The 14003-nt window shown below is 36.3% G+C and overlaps 1 protein-coding gene across 2 annotated transcripts in view; it reads left to right on the top strand.

Moving 5' to 3' along the window:
• The window catches only part of mtss1la (MTSS I-BAR domain containing 2a), a 29074-nt gene that overhangs the window by 6107 nt on the left and 8964 nt on the right, over window positions 1-14003 (top strand). The gene's annotated exons all lie outside the window — the stretch shown is intronic.

The raw sequence follows: 14003 nt of genomic DNA, 5'->3' as shown, positions 1-14003 counted from the left end.
TAAATCGACCCAAACTTGAGATGGAGTTTGTGTGGAGCAGCATTTACTGCAAACTGAGACGCTCTGAGATGCTTCAAACACTGGCAGATGATGAGTTGCTCACGTGAAAACACACAGTGTCGCGCTTTACTCTAAAACACAAAGCACATATATTTATTTAATTAAATCACAGCCTTTGTGACTTCGAAAAGCAAGCCGTGTTGTGATTTCAATTTTGTCTAGTTTTCTTTCATATGAATACATCAGAAAGGTCACTTTGAGTTTGTTCTGATAACTAGGATATGGCTTGAGAGTCATATTTCATCATAGTTCAATTCTGCTTCTAGCTGGCTGCTATTGAATCTCTGAAACCAAATCCTTCCTGTGCCATTAAAATCCTCTAGTTACTGCCTGCAGGGACCAGACAAGGCCAAACAAATCTAGTCTTCATCAAAACGGTTAAAGGATGTGGGTCAGGCATAGCTGTCGGCCTAGAGCTGAATTACTCATTTGTATCTGTCTTTTAAATTGCACCATATGTACACAAGCGCTGAATGCACTGGATCTTTATATCCCATGTAGTGTGCGTGGGTTTGTATGTATAAGCGCCGACCAGCCGCAGTAGACAAAGGGACCGGTTGCTATTGGCTACCAAAATCTGCAAGGTTACAGCACTTGCACAGGAACTACAGATACCTCAAAGAGACCAGACAGACATAAAAAGCTCTAGTTTTAAATATCTGCGTAGTGTGGGAGAGAAATTATGATGGAATAGTTTATTTGACACATCAGTTTATGAACTTTGATACTGGTTTGTGCTTGTTAGACAGGCTTAATCAGGGCTGTGATTCTCTCCAGTATCTATTTTTTAGATATATTTAAAAAAATCAATGATATTATTTTTTCAATATGTTTGTAATAACTTTTTTATTCAACAATTTAAATTTATGCCACCTACCCCCATTCTGGCGATACATATATATTGCTAGAATGTTTGCTGACACTACTAAAATATGTTGCCTAAAATAAAATTTTTATAAAAATACAATAATGTATTTTCTTACCCTTTTAAAGTACAAATTTTGCATTCAAAAGTGTTTAATTATTTTAACTTAGTTTCCGCCACATATTTAGCTTTTTATTATTATTATTATTTTTTTTTTTTAAGTTTGGCCAGAATAACATTATAGAATAGTGCATAACTTTTTTATCCTGCATAACTTTTAGCAGCTGGTTATATCAGCCAGTGTTGTTGGGGAAGGTTACTTTCAAAAGTAATGCATTACAAAATTGCGTTACTCCATAAAAAGTAACTAATTGCATTACTTAGTTGCTTTTTTATGTAAAGTATACAGTACGTTACTTTTGCATTTTACTTTTTGTCACATGGGCTGGGCTTGGCTTGCTTATTTGTTTTTTTCTTATAACAAAAAAGCCCAAAAGTTATATTCTTGGCAACTGTAAAGGCCCTTTCAGACCAAAAGTAAACTAATAAGCCTCAGGCTGAAGGAAGTGCCTCTGCCTCCGCACCTCACTCCCAATTTCTCACAACACGGGGACAGGAGAGATGTCAGTGAATAAAGGGGAAACTTGAGTTACTTATTTGAAAAAGTATCTCAGATATTTCATTGTAATTGCAAAAGTAATGCATTGCTTTACCGGTTACTTGGGGAAAGTAATCTGATTATGTACCTTGCGTTACTTATAATGCGTTACCCCCAACACTAATATCAGCACACTTGCAGTGATAAGAAATTTAGAGATAGATACAATATGGAGTAGAGTCTATAGAGACAGACTATATCACGTTTCATTTAGTATCAGTCCAGTAAAGGCTAATGCAAAGTCTTTACCCGAAACACAGCCACCTATCCACCTTCACCCTTCTGCCCAGTTCAGAATCATTACCAGATGCCAGTGAACCAGATTGATTCCATTTGTCCTGCGGGAGCGCTTTGTTCTGCTCCGGACTCCAAACATACAGCACTGCCATAAATTAGTTCAGTGAACTGTCAATACTTTTAGTGGATGGCTGTCACTGGAGCATTTTGACCTCTGACCCTGTCTGGCGGTTGCTTACGACTTTACGTCGATATGAAAGTTTCAAGTAATTACAATATACAAACTTTGGGTAATGTCCTATTTTTAAGAACAGAATTCATTACCAGAAACTTTATATATTTATTTTTTGTGATGCCCTTGTTTTTTGGTTTCCAGTAGCGCCACACTGAAATGATATCTACTCTACTCCAATGAGAGGGCAGCATATAATCCCTGGTATTAAGTGTCAGCAACAGTAGGCATGCGTTCTCTTTGAATTAGGGACAGGCTGGGGGCACTGGCACAGCTGGACATCTCACTAAAACATTGACATCAGACGGATTCTCGTCTCACCAGCTTCCAGTGACATACATTCTTCCCCCATCACCCCAGTCAACAGGCCCATAATCGCACACAGTCCAGACAGTCACATTAACTAACAAACACAGCCTTTCAGTGGCCTAAGCATTTAAAGTATTTGAATATAAGTGAATCGCAATCACTTTACAATAAGATTTACTTTGTTTGTAAATCTTCAGGTGTTCTGAAAAAAACAATCAACAACAATTGGTTCATGTTAATTAAAAAATATAAATTTCTATATTATATAATATATAACAAATCACATTGATAATTTTATAGTTAATTTAATAATATTGATAATATAAATCATGTTAGATTAAATTATAATAGAAATATTAATATACTGTTGTTCATTGTTAATTCATATTTTTCACAATACTTTAGTGTTTGTTAATTTATACAATTTAAAATATAAGTGAAAAGTTAACACTTTAGAGTAAAGTTATACAATGAAAATGCATTAGGAATCCTGAACTAACAAATACCAAGAATGTTTTTCATGTTCATAAAAATTATAGCATTTTAAAATAAATTATTATATAATATAATAATTACAGCATTTTAAAATCTAGAGTAATGCTATTTTAGTATATATTATGTATTATATTATATTATGTTTTAATATATTATTTTATATAAGTGTTATAATATATAAATGCTATAATAATAATATTAATAATACATTAAATTAGAATATATAATTCTAAATAAAATATTGTTCATTGTTACTTCATGTTTATTCATAATTAGTGCTGTCAAAATTAGCGCGTTAAAACAGGCGATTAATTTTTTCAGTTTAAAGGGGACCTATTATGCCCCTTTTTACAAGATGTAAAATAAGTCTCTGATGTCCCCAGAGTGGATATGTGAAGTTTTAGCTCAATATACCCCACTGATAAATTTTGATAGTTTGTTAAAATGGCCACTTTTAGGCCAAAACGTGCTGAATTTGAGTATTTTGCTTTAAATGCGAATGAGCTGTTGCTCCCGGAGAAGAGGGCGGAGCTTCAAGAGCTCAAGCTCTGGCATTAGCAGTACTAGCCTTTGCAAATCAACATTCCACTATTAGTACAAGCCTGTTATCTTTACAGAAAACGTACTCGGTTTTAAAGTCAGTCATCTGATTATACTGTGCATAATAAATTCGCGTTTATGAATTTCACAGACGGGGAGCATGGCGGGATAAAAATAACAATATAGCTGGTCTCATGCTATCACAAACTTTATAAGTCCCACTTCTGATTATGAGCTCGACAACTTCAACTCATATTGCTTTCATATGCAACTTTTAACTACCACATTCCTATTTACGATCATTCTGGTAGCACGTGAAGGCAGCAGCAGTGAAGTGCCAAGAAGCTCTTTCAGAAAGGCAATTTGGAAAACAAACGTGTAATACTAACTTTGTCTGGAGCTGACGTTCGCACACAAAGTGTTGGTATTGATTCCTAAACATATAGGGGATGTTACCGATTTTTTCCGGGATATTTCCTTCAAAAATGAAATTTAACCACAGTGTCCTTGGCTCATATGAGGGGAGATTATGGCGACTCCCATGTTCATTAGTGCATCCCAAAACACAACACTTTGAAAGCCTCTTTGGTGCTGACATTGTATATATCTCCAGTAATGGCGGACCGCAGCTTCTCACTCAGGGCTGTGTTTATGCTAATAGGGCAGAGAGCGTCACAAATGGGCGGGACTTTTTCCCCTCGGTGACGTGAACAGAGGGAGAATCTGAAACAGCTTGTTTGGAGAGACTGTTCATGATTTATTGGTTTTATAAAAAAAAATGAGTTGGTGGATTTTTAAGATTATAGGCTGGTTGTTTTCACACACTGCAGCCACACAACTGTGTTCAAACACCTTATAAAAGTGATTTTTGCATAATAGGTCCCCTTCAACACGTAAAAATTATTTAACACCGTGAACGGAGCAGAGCCTAGGGTTGGCCACCGCCCTCATAACTGCTGTATCTGTCTGTTTTTTGCTGACGGAAAGCACGGAAACCGGCGCACGCTATAGCCTATGTCAATTCTAATCAAAGCGCAAAATAAACTACATGCATGCAATGTCGTGGTTAGTTAAGGCATGAAGTTACCAAAAAGGCAATTAAAGCTGCCTTAAAACTGTGTGTGCATGTAATATGTTATATATGAGTTACATTAAGAACATGTCTCTGAAATGGTTTTCAAAAATGTCCTGGAGCATCCCTGCGCTGTCTCCCTCATCTAACACACCCGATTCAACTCGTCAGCTCATTAGTAGAGACTGAAATGGGTCAGAAAAGGTGATGAGAGTTGAGAGAAAATACGATGCATGTCAGATAGCTCAGCAGCAACATCTCTTAAAGAAATAGCAGCCAAAAACAACCTAATAACCAGCTGCTGTGATGTCTGTTCATCAAGAATAAAAGAAAAAAGAGGAAATCAGTGACTTTTATATAGCTGTAAGTATTTATCTGTATTTAGTTTAGAATTTAGTGTTTGATAACTTTATTCAATTTCTGTATATTTCTGCTGAGGGGCACAGGTAGCTAAATATAACATTTATTATAATGGGTTTATGTGAAGATTGTTTTAAGTTCACTTAAATTAGAAGTTATTTTTAAAGTCTAATAAATGTTAAAATTGATAGCTCTTAATTATAATGTAATGTTTAATGGCTATAGTCAATGGTTAAATATTAGGGGGAATTTTTTTTTATAGGGAAATCAGTATTACTTAGTATCAGTGATACTGGCCTCCAGTCATAAAAAAGATGACATTAAACAAATATTAAAAATATGTTGTTTGTCCATTCATTTGAAGATTGTATGTGAAATTATTGCAATATAAAAGTATATTTAAAACTTTAATGTTAGGTGGGATTAATCGCGATTCATTTCAGAAAAAAATGTTTTTTTTTTAATCGATTGACAGCACTATTCATAATATATTAGTTAATTTATACACCTTTAAATGACAGTACATGTATCACTATAGAAATTACCATTAATTAAGATTAATCAATGCTTTGATTGAACATTATGAACGTTAACCACTTCATGATTCATCTTGATGATTGCCTGAATGTCACAGTTTTGATCACTATTAAGGTTTCATCAAGTTTCATCTCAGTGGAGAAACTTATTTTTGAAGTATTTGTCAAGGAAAGGTCAGTTTAAGTTAAGTGTTAGTAGGCTTGAGAATATCAATACAGGGAACGTCAATATGAAAGGACATTATATAGCGTCTCTCTCTCTCTTTCTCTCCCTCTTTCTTATACCTTTCCCTTCTATTACGACTCCCTGCCTTTGATAGCAAAGGAGTCCAGCAGTCTGGCTTGTTTGTGATCTTTATAGTCATGGCGTCATGGTCAGTGTTTTTTATAGAGCAGATGTGGGCAGTCTATTAGTGCACGTGTTAGACAGGCGTGGAAGTGTTTGATGTCTGTGTTTGACTTGCATTTGGACGTCTGGCCTCTAAAAATAACAGCATTTGCTTACATTCACTTCCAGTGATGAATGCTAGAGGAGGGATGTTTACTGGAACACAAGTCAAATGTAATGATACATGCTTTGTTCATCTAGATCTTTATTAACACATCTAAGTCAATGTGTTCTTATGATGTCAGCCTTGCACTATGCATTGCACCACCCCATGGTGATTTAGTTGTGTAAGTGTATAGTTAGTCCCGCGGGTGATTTCTTATGTTGTGAGAGATGTGCCATGGGAGATGGACACAAACCTCTCTGTCATGGGATCGGGGTGAGGTGTGTTTTAATGATGGCTCTTGGGTCTGTATGTGTGTGTTTTCCATCCACGCTGATGACAGGCTCTTCTCAGCGTATGTATACTGTATGAGTGCTTATGTCTATACATGGAAGGAGCTTGGAAGCGATTTCGCCTGGCTTGCAGTGGCGAGGCAGAGATGTGTAATCCTCTTTACCTTGTTCTGACACACAGACTGAGTTTGTGCATGTTAGTGCGAGTGTGTGTCAGTGGGACGCAGTGGGCTGCTAATCTTCCCTGCCGCTCTGGACTGGCAGATGGCATGCATCCGTGCCAGCCATCTGGAGTGTGGGGCATGGGCAGGAATTGGCCTTACTTGGCACTAGAGATTATACCGTCAGATTCACACTTGCTACATTTCACCCTTTTCTGTTAACTTACCTTTTTATCAGGTCTGTGGGTCAACAAACAACTCCCAACTGATTTATTAACCACTTAGGAAGGTTATATGTGGCCATTACCTTTGCTTAAATTAGAGTTGCTACATTTATGTTGTATACTGGTGTAGATTTATTCTATGGCTATATATATATATATATATATATATATATATATAGTGTATAGTAAAATAATGCTGTGTACATATTAACAGTAAGTATAAAGATGGATTCTGAACCTTAGGTTTGCATAATTCGGTAACAATACGTACTGTGGATTTTGGACATGAAACTGACATGTTTTTGAACATGCACCATGGCAACATCAGGTTTTTTGGATATTTATCAATGGCTTAGCATGGATTTTTGTTTTTGGACATGTAACGTGCCAGTACTATGGTTTTGCAACATGGTGTCATGGTATTTGGTTATCTGAGACTGTAATACCATGGTTTTATGGAAATGATGATTCAGTAATATACCATGACAATGTTATTTTTGACAATATTATTTATCCATGATGGTATTATTTTTCATTACTGTGAAAAGGGGAAAGAGTAAAGCTATACAAAAATGTATCTTTAGTTAAAGCAAGCACTCATTATTATTTATAATTATTTAAAGATTTTAATTATATTTATTTAAATCATTTGATTATTAAGCAGTTACATTTATTTATTAATTATTTAATGTGTTTTGACATGACAATGGATATATTGTGCCAGTATGGTTTTGTTAACATGATGCTGTGGTACAACCATGGTTTTTGATGTCTGAGATGGTAATACTACGATTTTATTGACATGCATCATGGTCTATAAAAAGGTATTGGTAATGATTCAGTATACCATTAATGATGGTATTGTTTTTCAATTCTGCTGTGAGGGGAAGCTTTAAAGGGATAGTTAACCCAAAAATTTTGTATTTCCTCACCCTCATGTCGTTCCAAACCAATAGTTTCTTTCTTATGTTGAGCATAAAAGAAGATATTTTGAAGAACTGACTTCCATAGTATTTCTTTCCCAACTATAGAAGTCAATGGCGACGAACAACTGTTTGGTTCTTCAAAATTCTTCAGAATATCTTCTTTTGTGTTCAATATAAGAAAAAAACTTAGATGGGTTTGGAACAACATGAGGATGAGTAAATGATTACAAAATTTTGGGTGAACTATTCCTTTAAATTTATACAAATTGAATAACCAACAGCTGTTAAGCTAACCTCTGTCTTTCATTATTTGTCTTTAGTAAAAGCAAGCACACATTTTATATCCTTGAGTGCCTCTTGTAACAGTCTTTACCACAAATATTATTCACAATAGAGAGGAAACCTGGAGTGCATTTAGAATCTTCCAGAATCAACACATTTAGTGTGGAATCAGTTACGTTCAGCTGTTGAAGCCAAGCGCAGATGCTTGAAAACAATATAAAGTATTAAAAGAACAGAACACTATGTTCTACATCCTAATGAAAAGAGAATTGACACTAAAAAAGGAAAAATATCAAATACATAAAAAAAAATAAAAATAAGAAGAAGAAGAAGTGTTTCTTGAGCACCAAATCAGCATATTAGAATGATTTCTGATGCTCATTACCGTTAGGTTCAAAATCAAATTGTGTTCCAGTACCCTCAGACGTACCTCAGGAACACAACTCTGGCTGGGAATCAATGGTGTAAAGGAAAAGATGATGACGAACAGCAGACAGGGAAAAGTGATGATGTTATCTTGAACTCACGCCTGACTGAAATACTGTCACCCTTAATACAGAGACAGACAGAGAAGAGGGGTCACTATTATGTCTGTTTTAGTCAAATGTGTGAGTGTGTTTTTGCTGAAGCTATAATGTGAAGCACATCTGGTGAGGAGGACTGCGGAGTATTTTTAGCAGCAGTGCTCTATCCCCCAGACAGGAAGTCTTAGAGGCTGTAAACACACATGCACACACTCACACTAAGCCGTACACACATGGGCATCCTTAATGTCCCCTCCTCATGCCAGAGAGAGTCCTGGGAAGTCTGGAGTAATTGAGAACAGATAGAGGGAAGGCAGGGGGCCAAACGCAGCTTTGCTGTCACTGGTCTTCCTGTATCTGTCTCTGTCTGTCGTTTCATGTAACTCGTGCTAGACACTGAACGTGTGAGAGCGTCTTTGACATTGAGTCCTTCTGTTTATTAGTCTGCTGGTTTATTAGATCGTTATGTAACCCTCAGAAATGTTCTTCAGGCAGGCTTTCTTCAACAAAAACGTGATTTGTAGCTACAAACGTGAGAAGAGGGAAAGAGCAGTGGATGTTTTTGTTTTTACTCATGTGCATTTATGTTTGAGGTTGCGTGGAAGTGTTTACATGAAGAATTGAGTTGAATTGATTAAATATTTTAAATTAAAAAGCCAACCGAATAAACATTAATGCCTTTCACACTTTAAGTAAGTAAACTAAATTAATTAAACACTAAACAGACTAACAAATGTTTTAGTGTCATTTTAAGTAAAAAAAAAAAAAAAATTTGTATGGTGAAGGTAAGTTATATAAAATGACACTGACTTGCAATAAGTAATATTTTGGCTTACACTATAAAAAGTGAAAGTTGACTTAACTTGAAAAAATTGAGGAAATCCGTTGCCTTAAAATGTACATAATAATAAAAAAAAAAAAGTTAAGTGAACTTGACAATTCAAATAACTTATTTTTTTTAATTATCATTTACTTAAAAATGTTAAGGCAACGGGTTTCCTCAATTTTTTTAAGTTAAGTCAGCTTATCACTTTTTTCAGTGTATGTCTAAAGAAAATATGATTGAGTTTGGTCTTTATAATAAATCTTTTTATTTTTGTATGCATGTTTTTGTCTTTGGGAAAATAAATATTTTTTATAATATATATAAACCATAAATATAATTTTAGAAAAACAAATAAAATTGGCTGTAACAAATTACAGTATTTTTTAAGTTGGTCCAAAGTATCATTTTTTCAGAGTAAATAGCATTATTAGCACTGCTCAAGTGACATTAGTGGAAAATAAAAGTCTTTTCAGAGAAAAATCTAACTGTTGCAGTGCCAGCCATTCACAGGCTCTGTTAAGAGTGTCTGCCAACTACTTCTGCACCTGCACACATATTTATTCAGAAAGTGAAAGGGCACATCTGAGAGTCAGAGACCCATGGAAACTGCTTCTCCCTTCAGATGGATGCGAAGACTGTTCCCTCATCAGATGTTTTGACTGAAATAATGTTAAGGTCACGTTTAGTTTCTTTGTCAAGGTGACTAGAACCAAATATTTTATCACTTTTAATCACAAAACGATTACAGTAATGCAGTGAGCTTTTATTTTTAAAGTGAACATGGATTCAAATTCGACTCTATTCCCTTTCATAATGCACATTCTTGGTGTTATTGTGAACAATTAACATTTTAGTTGTGCTACAAGTTGCTCAACCTCATCTAGAACAATTTTTATTCTTAACTGAGGTCACCAAGATCAGGTTCAAAGTGAAAGTTTTGTTGTCATTTACTTCCATTGTATGGATGAAAATCTCTTCTTTTGTGTTCCATAGAAAGAAAGTCATACAGGTTTGGAACAACATCAGGTTGAGTAAATGGCAATGATAAAATGATCATATTTAGGTGCACTGTCCCTTTAAACAGCAGTTGATCACATGAGCTGTTCCTCAAGGGTTCACAGATCTGCTAAATAGCTTCTCAGTCGTGGGCAGGTGTTGGAGGCAGTGAGAGTTTGGCTGAATGGAGCATCTGAAGCCTCTGCGTCACGTGATGTGAAGGAAGGCTGTGGGAGTCGCGAGTGTCCGGTCAGGGTGGGAGGCCAGGGGACTCCTGGATACAGGAAGTCTGTGAACGCTTTCAGGATGGAGCTGTCAGCTGATCCCTCAAGGGAAGGGAAGAGGATGCTGGCAGGTGTGTGAGTGTGTTTGTGTAGCGTATCATCTCAAGTGTAGCAATGACGTCGAGAAGGTCTGTTTTTGAGATAGAAAAGCCTTCGCTTTTGAGCGAAAGTGCAGCTGTGAACTTTGCACTGAGCCATGCAAATGGATTGTGTGTGTGCACAGATCAACTCAGGAACAGCTCTGTTATGTCTCAACGCCAGTAGCGTTGAACTTGATTTGCCTTGCCAAAGACCTTTGAGAATAGGTTGTGAGACGTGCATGCTTTTGGACAAGCACGCTGTGTACTGAGAGTGGGCCTTTCTCTCAGACAGACACTATGGGATGGACCTGTGGGTCTGAGCCAAATGGTACACAGGGAATTTTCTTTTTGCCTTTTTTTTTTTTTTGCAATATCATTTCCTGACTACAGCCCTTTAGACCGAGGATTCAGATGGCTGATCTTTAACCTTCCTTTCCTCTAACTGTCACCTGGTTTGGCCACTGTTCAGTCTGTTAGTGTCCCACCCAATGAGACAAACTGTGAAAACTCCACTTTGAAAGAAGTAAAACAACTTGTCATTTGGGCACTGGTGCTTTGTATAGTGCTGATTTGATTGAAAATGCATAAATAAATATGACATATATCAAATAGAATTTAATTTAAAGCAGGGTTATTATCGTTACATAACTACAACTAAAAATAAAATCATATATATATATATATATATATATATATATATATATACAGTGAGGAAAATAAGTATTTGAACACCCTGCTATTTTGCAAGTTCTCCCACTTAGAAATCATGGAGGGTCTGAAATTGTCATCGTAGGTGCATGTCCACTGTGAGAGACATAATCTAAAAAAAATCCAGAAATCACAATGTATGATTTTTAACTATTTATTTGTATGATACAGCTGCAAATAAGTATTTGAACACCTGAGAAAATCAATGTTAATATTTGGTACAGTAGCCTTTGTTTGCAATTACAGAGGTCAAACGTTTCCTGTAGTTTTTCACCAGGTTTGCACACACTGCAGGAGGGATTTTGGCCCTCCTCCACACAGATCTTCTCTAGATCAGTCAGGTTTCTGGCCTGTCGCTGAGAAACACGGAGTTTGAGCTCCCTCAAAGATTCTCTATTGGGTTTAGGTCTGGAGACTGGCTAGGCCACGCCAGAACCTTGATATGCTTCTTACAGAGCCACTCCTTGGTTATCCTGGCTGTGTGCTTGGTCATTGTCATGTTGGAAGACCCAGCCTCGACCCATCTTCAATGCTCTAACTGAGGGAAGGAGGTTGTTCCCCAAAATCTCACAATACATGGCCCCGGTCATCCTCTCCTTAATACAGTGCAGTCGCCCTGTCCCATGTGCAGAAAAACACCCCAAAGCATGATGCTACCACCCCATGCTTCACAGTAGGGATGGTGTTCTTGGGATGGTACTCATCATTCTTCTTCCTCCAAACACGTTTAGTGGAATTATGACCAAAAGTTCTATTTTGGTCTCATCTGACCACATGACTTTCTCCCATGACTCCTCTGGATCATCCAAATGGTCATTGGCAAACTTAAGTCGGACCTGGACATGTGCTGGTTTAAGCAGGGGAACCTTCCGTGCCATGCATGATTTCAAACCATGACGTCTTAGTGTATTACCAACAGTAACCTTGGAAGCGGTGGTCCCAGCTCTTTTCAGGTCATTGACCAGCTCCTCCCGTGTAGTTCTGGGCTGATTTCTCACCTTTCTTAGGATCATTGAGACCCCACGGTGAGATCTTGCATGGAGCCCCAGTCCGAGGGAGATTGACAGTCATGTTTAGCTTCTTCCATTTTCTAATGATTGCTCCAACAGTGGACCTTTTTCACCAAGCTGCTTGGCAATTTCCCGTAGCCCTTTCCAGCCTTGTGGAGGTGTACAATTTTGTCTCTAGTGTCTTTGGACAGCTCTTTGGTCTTGGCCATGTTAGTAGTTGGATTCTTACTGATTGTATGGGGTGGACAGGTGTCTTTATGCAGCTAACGACCTCAAACAGGTGCATCTAATTTAGGATAATAAATGGAGTGGAGGTGGACATTTTAAAGGCAGACTAACAGGTCTTTGAGGGTCAGAATTCTAGCTGATAGACAGGTGTTCAAATACTTATTTGCAGCTGTATCATACAAATAAATAGTTAAAAATCATACATTGTGATTTCTGGATTTTTTTTAGATTATGTCTCTCACAGTGGACATGCACCTACGATGACAATTTCAGACCCTCCATGATTTCTAAGTGGGAGAACTTGCAAAATAGCAGGGTGTTCAAATACTTATTTTCCTCACTGTATATATATATATATATATATATATATATATATATATATATTATTTGAAATAAACATTTAGCCTACTAAAAAAACAACTTTATTTTATTTCAGCTAGTTACCAGGGAATATTTCTCATTTTTATTTAAAGCTGAAGTACATTTTTTTTAAGAAAGCTAATAATTTTTTTTTTTTAAATGCAACAAAATTACTAAAAAATTTACTGAAATCAAAATATAAAAAATATCATCTAATTCAAAATATTAACACAATTTATAATAGTGATACTAAAATAACAACACTGGTTTGAAGAACTTAAAAATCTTCAAATCTTTGTATTTGACTCATATTTGAAGTCTCAAAAGAACTGACGTGCCTCTTTGCTCATGTAGGAGGCTGCATGTTTTGAAGGTTTTCAGGTCTGGTGCTTCAGTAGCCATGTGTGTGTGTGTGTGTTTGTGTGGTTATAGGAGGGCAGGTTATTGCCGGCCTCTCCCATTCTCTCCTGTAATAATGGTGTTTAGGAAACATGAGCAGACAGGAAAGGCAGATACAGAGTGGAAGAATGGAGGGATATCCCTTTACCGGGTTCCCTCCTTTTCCCTTTGGACCTGGCTGGATGGAGAGATGGAGTGCTGTTCTTCTGGGCTGCTCCTATTTCTTATTGCACACACACAAATTTATATTTGATGTACAAAAACAGTAGGCCTATGACATAATTCATCTCTTTTAAAAGCTTGTGTAATTGACAGACAGTTTTCATATGTTTAGTTTTTTTAAAGATATTTGATGTTTGGTTCCATTAATGGTTCTCGCATTCTTCGACCATTGCGAATGAAATACTGCACTAAAATACTCTGATGGAGTTTGCTGCAATGCTTATTCAAAGTTACCACAAGTCTGTAGTCCAGTTCCCTAACAAATTACCCTAATGAGACTGTTCTTTTCTTGAATCAAAAACATAAAAATGTTTTTATATAGGCTATGTATAGTCACATTATGTATTTTGTCAGTAGTATTTTACAAATATTAATGAATGAAACATTTTTGTTTGTTTAGTATTGTTGTTCATGCAAACAGATCTTATTTAGATCTTATTTAAATAGATTTAAAAAAAAATGTATTTCATATCGAAATCATCTCATTATTTGGCAATGAATATGCATTGAAAGGATCATTAGAGGAACAGTTAAGGAAACAGAATCATTAAGTGGAACACTGTAAATACCAGAATTGTTTAGTTCTTTACATTTCCCATCCCTGGTTATTATAATCAGTCAGATG

This window comes from Onychostoma macrolepis, chromosome 18 (genome assembly GCF_012432095.1).
Source record: "Onychostoma macrolepis isolate SWU-2019 chromosome 18, ASM1243209v1, whole genome shotgun sequence".
Taxonomy (NCBI): domain Eukaryota; kingdom Metazoa; phylum Chordata; class Actinopteri; order Cypriniformes; family Cyprinidae; genus Onychostoma; species Onychostoma macrolepis.
This window is presented reverse-complemented; position numbering and strand designations above follow the sequence as displayed.